The sequence below is a fragment of the Peromyscus leucopus genome, chromosome X, assembly GCF_004664715.2.
Source record: "Peromyscus leucopus breed LL Stock chromosome X, UCI_PerLeu_2.1, whole genome shotgun sequence".
In the NCBI taxonomy this organism is placed as follows: Eukaryota; Metazoa; Chordata; class Mammalia; order Rodentia; family Cricetidae; genus Peromyscus; species Peromyscus leucopus.
Genome location: NC_051083.1, coordinates 89,049,599 through 89,057,710, shown reverse-complemented (window position 1 = coordinate 89,057,710; position 8,112 = coordinate 89,049,599). Strand labels below are relative to the sequence as shown.

Here is an 8,112-nt window from a genome sequence, read left to right as displayed (position 1 = left end):
CAGTGAAGTATTCTGTATGATATTATGATGGCAGACACATGTCACTATATTATATATCTGTCCAAACGCACACACCATATAAAATCATAAGTGAGTCCTGATGTAAAGAGCAGAGTTTGGGTGATGATGCTGTGTCAACATAGATCGATCAGTTGTAACAAATGCACACTCGCACAACTGTTGTTGGCAGCTGGGGAAGAATATGCACAGAGACACAAGATATATGGATATTGCCATTCTTTCCACTTACTTCTGCTATGATTATAAAACTTGTCTTTAAAATAATTTTGAAATAGACTCCTCTCTACCAAAACAGTCCCATCAGCATTTAAATATGCTATACTGTCTCTCATTTTGAAAATAAAATTCCCCTATACCCACATCATTCCATGGCTACTGTCCCATTCCTCCTCTTTTGCTGCAAATACCCTCGCATAGGTGTCTGTAATGAACATACTGATCTGATCTTCTTTCTTCTGAAACCACTCCACTCTTTCATCTCCAACATCCATTGAAGTTTCACTGTTCCACTGCAACTTTTTCATCTTGACTGCCAATGGTTTTTATGTTGTGAAAGTGAAAAGGTTTTCGGACCTATCACTATCGGGGTCATATAATTCACCATCTGACTAATGACTCTAATGAGAGTAAAAGTGTGTTGTTAATCACCTCTTGTGAAACCAACATAGGATTGTCCTGAGAAATTATTTGGCCACTTTACTAATCACCGGTGTTGAATATCACTGACATTACACCTTTGAAATACCTTCATTTCATTTCCAAGAGAGCAAGGATTTCTCATACATTTCTACCTTATTGGCTACAGCTGACCATACAAGCTTCTTCGCTTTCTGTGGCTTTGCTAGTGCATTCACATCTTGTGTACTTCAACACTGAAATGTCCCAAAGTTCATTCTTTGAATGTGTTCCCCTAGTGCTCAACATTATTTATATTCCTTAGTCATCACATTCATTCTTACAACTTTAAATATACCATCTCTATTTTGGTGCTTCCTAAATTTCTATGTCTAGTTTGGATCTCACTCAAAAATCTGAGAAGCACATGTCCAACTGCTCACTTTCAATCTACATGTAGACAGCTAAAAGGCATCTCAAACTCAGTATGTTCTGAACTGAGTTCCTGATCTTCTTTCCAACATCTGTTCCTGCCAGTCTTCACCCATCTCACTAAGAGTTCTTTATTCAGAGCCACTCGGCATCTGAATTATTGATTCCACTTTCTACTTTATGTTCAACCCACTTAGAAAAGCCATTTGCTTTACCTTCAAAATATATCTGAAAAGTGCCCACTACCACCATTATCCACAACCAACTCCTCATCCAAAACCAGTATCATCAATGTATGGAGAACTGTTTTATAATTACAACTAATTCTCTGAATTTCCATTCATGTTTCCCTAAAGTACAGTTTTTTTTCACATAGTAGCAAGAATCATTCATCCTTTAAAAAAATGTACATCAGATTACAGTGATCCATTTGTCAAACCCTTCTAATGGTTTTCAACAAGACTCAGAATAAAATCCAAACTCCTTTTCACAGTGAATCTGTATCTCACATGGTTTGGCTCTGTCTCACACACTAAAATAAGTCTGTTCACTGTTTCTTTGCTTTCTTCATTTTTTTTTCTATAGTGCTTGGGACTGAATCCAAAGTGTTGTACATGCTAAGTAGTCATCTCTACCATTCAGCAGCCACTGATGTCTCTATTTTAGCCACACCAGTCATGCTACTGTTTTTAGAAGCAACCCAAGAAGTTCGTTTGTTCTTTCTCAGGCTTAGAATACTCTACAACATAGAGTCATGCCTCACTCCTTCATTTCATTTCACTCTTTTTTTATATAAAGAGAACTTCTCTGACTATCCCATCTAAAATACATTCCTCCATTCTAACACTCCCTAGCCTTGTACATTATGACATTTTTCTCCATATCAGTTATTACCATTTATTAATTTATTCTTATCTCATATATTACATTCCAGCTGCAGCCTCCTCTCCCTCCACTCCTCCCAGTTCCCCATCCACCCCTTTTCTCCAGATCCACTCCATTTCCCTTCAGAAAAGAGCTGGATTCCCAGGGATACATCAGGGGTGTCCCTTGCATGGAGGTCCAGAGAAGCCATTGCATGAGGCTGTGAAAATGAAGCCTGGATTTTGTTGGAGACATCAAGATGTTGGAGACAAGATGCCAGAGTCATGGGATACCTGTCAAGGAGAGCTGATAGCAGGGTGTGGAACCAGCCCAAGAGAGAGAAGTGTGTTGCAGTCAACAAAGCAAAAAGGAGTTGGAGATCTGAAGAGTGTTTTGACATCAGACATGGAGATGCAGAGTTTAGAGTTTGCCTTGCTGGGTTTTGGTCTTACATTGGTCCAGTATTTCCTCACTATGCTCTCTTGCTTCCCCTTTGGAATGGTAATGTATATTCTGTGACATTGTATGTTGGAAGTATGTGATCTGTTTTTTCATTTTGATTTTACAGGGGGTTACAGCTAAGAGATTCCCATGAATATCAGAAAGTTTGAACTTTGGACTTTTTTTTTTTTTTTTTTTTTTTTTTGGTTTTTCGAGACAGGGGTTCTCTGTGTAGCTATGCGCCTTTCCTGGAACTCACTTGGTAGCCCAGGCTGGCCTCGAACTCACAGAGATCTGCCTGCCTCTGCCTCCCGAGTGCTGGGATTAAAGGCGTGCGCCACCACAGCCCTGCGAACTTTGGACTTTAAACAGTGTTGAGACTATTATAGACTATGGGAACTTTTGGAGTTGGACTGAGTGGATATTTGCATTATGATATGGCTACAAGCCTATTGGGGGCCAGGGATGGAATGTGGTAGTTTGAATAGGAATGGCCTCCATAGGCTCATATATTTGAATGCTTGGTCATTAGGGAGAGATGCTACTTAAGAGGGATTAGGAGTTAGAGTGAGTGTGGAGTGGGTGTGGCCTTGTTGGAGGAGGTGTGTCACTGGGGGTGGGCTTTGAAGTTTCAGAAGCCCAAGCCAGGTCCAGTGCCATTCACTCTTCCTGTCGTCGCCTGTGGATCCAGATGTAGAACTCTCAGCTTCTCCTCCAGCATGTTTGCCTGCATGCTGCCATGCTCCCCGCCATGATGACAATGGACTAACCCTCTGAAACTGTAAGCCAGCCCTAATCAAATGCTTTATTTTATAAGAGTTGCCGTTGTCATGCTGTCTCTTCTCAGCAATAGAACAGTGACTAAGACATATTAGGTACTTGTTACAGTAAATGATCATCAGAATAGCATTTTCCCACATCAGAGTCTAGAAGCAATATGCCTTTCTCAAATTGTCATTTAGTGTTTTTCTCCCTCATCTTTAATACACAGACACAGTCTCTTTAGTATCAAATAGCTGTTTACAGAAGCCATAAGCTATGTATAGTCATAAATATTGCACAAGCTACAGTTGAGGCACCTAGACAAACACTACCAATATTTGTGGGAAAAAAAAGATGTTGGTTTTAAGTAGAAGTATTACAATGCACCATGCATGCTCTTCTGGAACCCAAATGAGGGAGAAAGCCTTATTCTGTTAGGTGACAAGTAACTAATCTTTCACATCATGGATCATGAATCCAATGTGTGCATCACAGGAGTAAAGCTCTGGTTAACTCCTGGATGAGCGGGACACAAGGAAAAGTGACTTCTAAACTCTGCCAAGACAGGGTAAGATGGTCTCTCAAAATTTCTGCTTCTGAAAATGGTCTGTCAGATACTCTAGGCCTGTAGCCAATTTGAATGCACCAACAATGCTGAGAAACATTAAGTGACTGTCCAGGCTGCCAGCTGTCTCTGTCTACTCTTGCAAGACTCCTGAAAGTTGCTTGCATCCATCTTCCATTTCTCAGGTATCATTATATTCCTTCTCAGGTCTTTGATGGGATTGAAGACTAACAGTTATAGTTACAACTTAGTATATATATATATATATATATATATATATATATATATATATATATATATATAATCTTAGATAGAACTTATTAAGTATTAGATCTAGGTTCTTTAGGATAGGACACCTTTTGGAATGATCTTTGTAGCATGTCATTTACCTATGCTCCAGACATCTCTGGATTTTAGTGTGTGTCTCTTGTTTGACATTGTTCACGTTGGTTGTAGTTCCATCTTATCTAGGTCATTATCCCTTATTACTCCTGGACAATATTTGATAACCATTCCTTTGTATATAGTCTTGTATTAGGTTAGAACCTTCTTATTTAGACAAAAGGGGGAGATGTAGTGGGTAGCCATTCCAGCTTTGACCTGGAAATACCACCCCCTTTGAGGCTTCGGTAACTGTCACACCTAGAAGGCAGAGCCAAGAGAGGACCCCTGAAGACCCGACATCTGGATGGGGGAGCTCTCTTGGTTCCTGGACCCTGGATGCTAGAGGTAGACCAAGCAGAGTTCTTTAGAGAACACCGCCGGACTGTGCTACACCTTTCCCAGACCCTGTTACCTATCCCTTCATTTGTGAGTTACCCCACAAAATAAAGCTCCCTTTTAACTACATGGATTTGCCTTAATAATTTCACCAATAGGGCAGTTTTGTCCTAACGGCCCAGCCTACCTGAAGCATCCACAGGCCCACTGGGGCCCATTATGATGAGCAAGTGTATGGTGGAGAAATGGGGGAGAAAGAGGCAGAATGGTTCATGAGCTATGGTAAGAGGCAGTTCTGAGGAAGCGAGGGCAGTGAGGAATGGGCTGATGGTGGTGACCTGCTTGCCACCTGGGACCAGGGTGACATCTGGGCCTGGGCTGCTGCCTTCAGCCAGATCTGGGTCTGCAACAGCCAGGGTCTATGTTGACATCCATGTCCCATGTTGCCACCAAGGCCACAGGGATGCCCCAAGATCTGGGCTGCCACCTGGGGCCACTTTGGTGTCCAAGAGCCATGTTGCCACTGGAAACATGTTGATCTGAGTGGCCTGTGTTGCTACAGGGGTGGGGGTGGGGGCGTGATGACCTCCAGGGCTGGCATGTCTGGGCCTGTGGCCCTGCAGCAGCCAGGTTATGTGTTGATGTCCATGGCTTCAGTAACCACTGAAGGTTGTGTGGATGACCAGGGTCTGGTCAGACACCTGAGTCCATGTTGGTGTCCGAGGTCCACGCTGCCACTGGGGCCATGCTAATCTGAATGGCCAGTGTTACCACCCAGTGCCATGGTGACATCCAATTCAGGCTGTGGTGTAGGGCCATGTCTGGGTTTGTGGCCCCACCACAGCCAGGGTCTGAGTTGATATCCATGGCTCCTGATACCACCAAAGGCCACACAGATGCCTGGGGTCTAGGCCACAACCTGTAGCCACGTTGGCACCCGAGGACCACTCTGCCTTGGGGGCCATGCCAATCTGAGTGGCCTACACCTGGGGCCATGGTGTTGTTTGGGCCCAGGCTGCTGTCATGGGCCATGTCTGAGCCCATGGCCCAGCAGCAGCCAGGGTCTGGGTTGATATCTATAGCTCCTGCTGCCACTGATGGCTGTGCAGAAGCCTAGTGTCTGGACAGTCACCTGAGATCATGTTGGTGTCTGAGGGCCTTGCTGCCACTAGGGCCATACTGATCTGGGTGGCCTGTGCTGCCACAGGGGCCATGGTGATGTCCAGAACCCAGCTGCTGCTGAGGGCATATATGGGTCCGTGTTCCTGCTGCAGCTGGGGTCTGTGATGATGTCCATGGCCATGTTACCACAGGAGGTCATAGGAACCATGTGTGTTGAAATCTGAGAGCCCTGCTGAGCCAGCTCTGCCTCTCGCTGGTCCTGGGATAGCTGGCCCTGCCCCTCGCTGGACACTGCAGCAGGAGTGCTGCCTGCCCCCCTCCCCAAGAGAGCTGACCTCAGCACTCAGAAGAGATGGCCCCCACCCTCACCACTGGCGTGGGAAAGCTGGTCCCAATGGCATGGGCCTAGGAGAGCAGGCTCTGCCCCTCGCCTGAGGGGGGCAGCCCCAGTGGTCTGGACTAAGCAGCTTAGCTACCACCCAAACACATATTCTGAGCCTTGGGTTGGCCCACCATAACATCTAACCCATCTACAACCTGCTGGGGTGCATGAAGGGACTGGTCCTGCAGAACAATAACCACAGATCTCCATGACATGGGGCAAAAGCAGGATATCTGAGAGGAGTTTCTGTGAGGTTCCACTGATGATGGTGTGCCAGAGGCCTTGAACTCATTGCAATGAACATTCTGTGGGTGGGGCTGATGGAACAAAAGGGTATAACTGTGTGGCACACAGTAAGTAGTTCCTTATGCCACTAAGATGAATGAAGAGGTGTTGGAGAGGTGGAGGAGCAAGGTGGGGTTTTTGTTGTTTGGGTTTTTTTTGTTTTGTTTTTAATTGGGGTGCATGCTGCAGGGGTGAGGGACTGGGAAGTGAGCAGGATTTGGGTGCATGATGTGAAATTCCCAAAGAATCAATAAAGGATTATGTTTTAAAACGATCTACAGATGGAAGACTGCACATGCTTACCATATCACTTCATGTGGGAAAGATTTTGAATGGGTTTTCTTGAAAATACTCATTGCTATGATGAAAATAATTATGTGCAAACTTCAAGGCCTCTAAGAAGCAGTTAAGAGATGGCAGTATCTGATTAAACATGCAAGAGATGGAATTCCCAGTTTATAACACAGAAGAGTAATACCACAGGTTCCTCTTCCATGGTTCTCTTCCTTGGGTGTCAGCTGGATTTCTTTGTTCTGCTCCTGACTTCTCCACAGCCCAGGTGTCTAAGGAATCTTGTCAACAAGTTCCTCGATGATGTATTGAAGAGTCACAGGTTTTTAGCCTTTCCTTTATAAATAACTTGGAATGCTTTCATGTATATTTCAGGCCTTCATTTCTATCAACTTCAAGATTTGCTTTATCAATTTTATTCCCAACCACTATGTTAACTATATCATTCCATGTATGCTACGTTTCCATTTTACTTAACCAAATATCTAGTTTAATGAAGGTGTCTCTTCTTGTGACATCAGGAACTAACATAACACTTTATGTACCACTGTAATAGCTGGGAGTTCATCTTCTAGACCTCTCATGGCCAGCAATTTCCCATATTGTAAGTTTAGCCTCATTTCCATCTACTGAAATTGCTTTTCATTTTAAAGTCAACACCTAGTGTTGCTACAGGTTCTGGATCAAAAGTATCATTTGTGAATTTCAATACCAGTCTGGACTTGCCCAGCCCACTCTTGCCAATGAAGAGGATCTTCAGAGTGATCAGTGTTCAACACGCACTCACTCCAGCCTGCCCCCAGCTAGCCTCCTGTGCTCAGGCCCCCATGGGAGGACAGCCCGTGCCTATGCTGATGCTTTCTTTTTCAAGTTTAAATTGCTTTAGAGCAATCTGCCTCCTTTTCTTGAAGTATTTGTATGTATTTCAATTTAAATGGAAGGGACAAAAAGAGAGCAAGATATTTTCATTGATTATAAGTTCAGTTTATTTTCAATTCGCATTTGATGCAAATGTTGGGGTTTAGTTTGGGGCTTTTTTGGTTTTTTAATTTTTTTAATTTTTTAGATAGTACCTCACTGTGCAATTGGTCTGGATTCAAAGTGCTGGGAATGGAGTGTATATGAACAGGTCTGGCTTCTTTATTTCATTGACAAAAAATTCTAATTTATTTACCATATACAATATTTTCCTTTGAGATATATATATATATATATATATATATATATATATATATATATATTATAATGGTTAAATTCAGTTAATCTATAAAATTTGTCTTGTTCTGATTAGAATTAGGCTTACATTTCATTCTTTTAGCATTTTTTCAAGTATACAATATATTGTTATTAGCTATAGTTACCATAAGGAACTGATCCCTTGAACTTATTTCTCCTGTCCATATATTTAGAACCTTTGACCAAGCACTTGTAATCATCATTCAACTCTTTCTGTGAGTTCAGCTCTATTATATTCTACATTTAAGGGTAAGCATACATTATCCATCTTCCTTCGCCTGCTTATCTACTCCAGGCTCATCCATACTATCCTCCAGTTTCATCCATGTTGTCTCAAATGGAAGGATTCTTTCCTCAGAACAAAGCATATTCTTTG

At 42.9% G+C, this 8,112-nt stretch overlaps 1 pseudogene; it reads right to left on the bottom strand.

Moving 5' to 3' along the window:
* Positions 1-6,389: 6,389 nt before the first annotated feature.
* On the bottom strand, positions 6,390-7,272 carry LOC114683861 (annotated as a pseudogene).
* Positions 7,273-8,112: the final 840 nt, after the last annotated feature.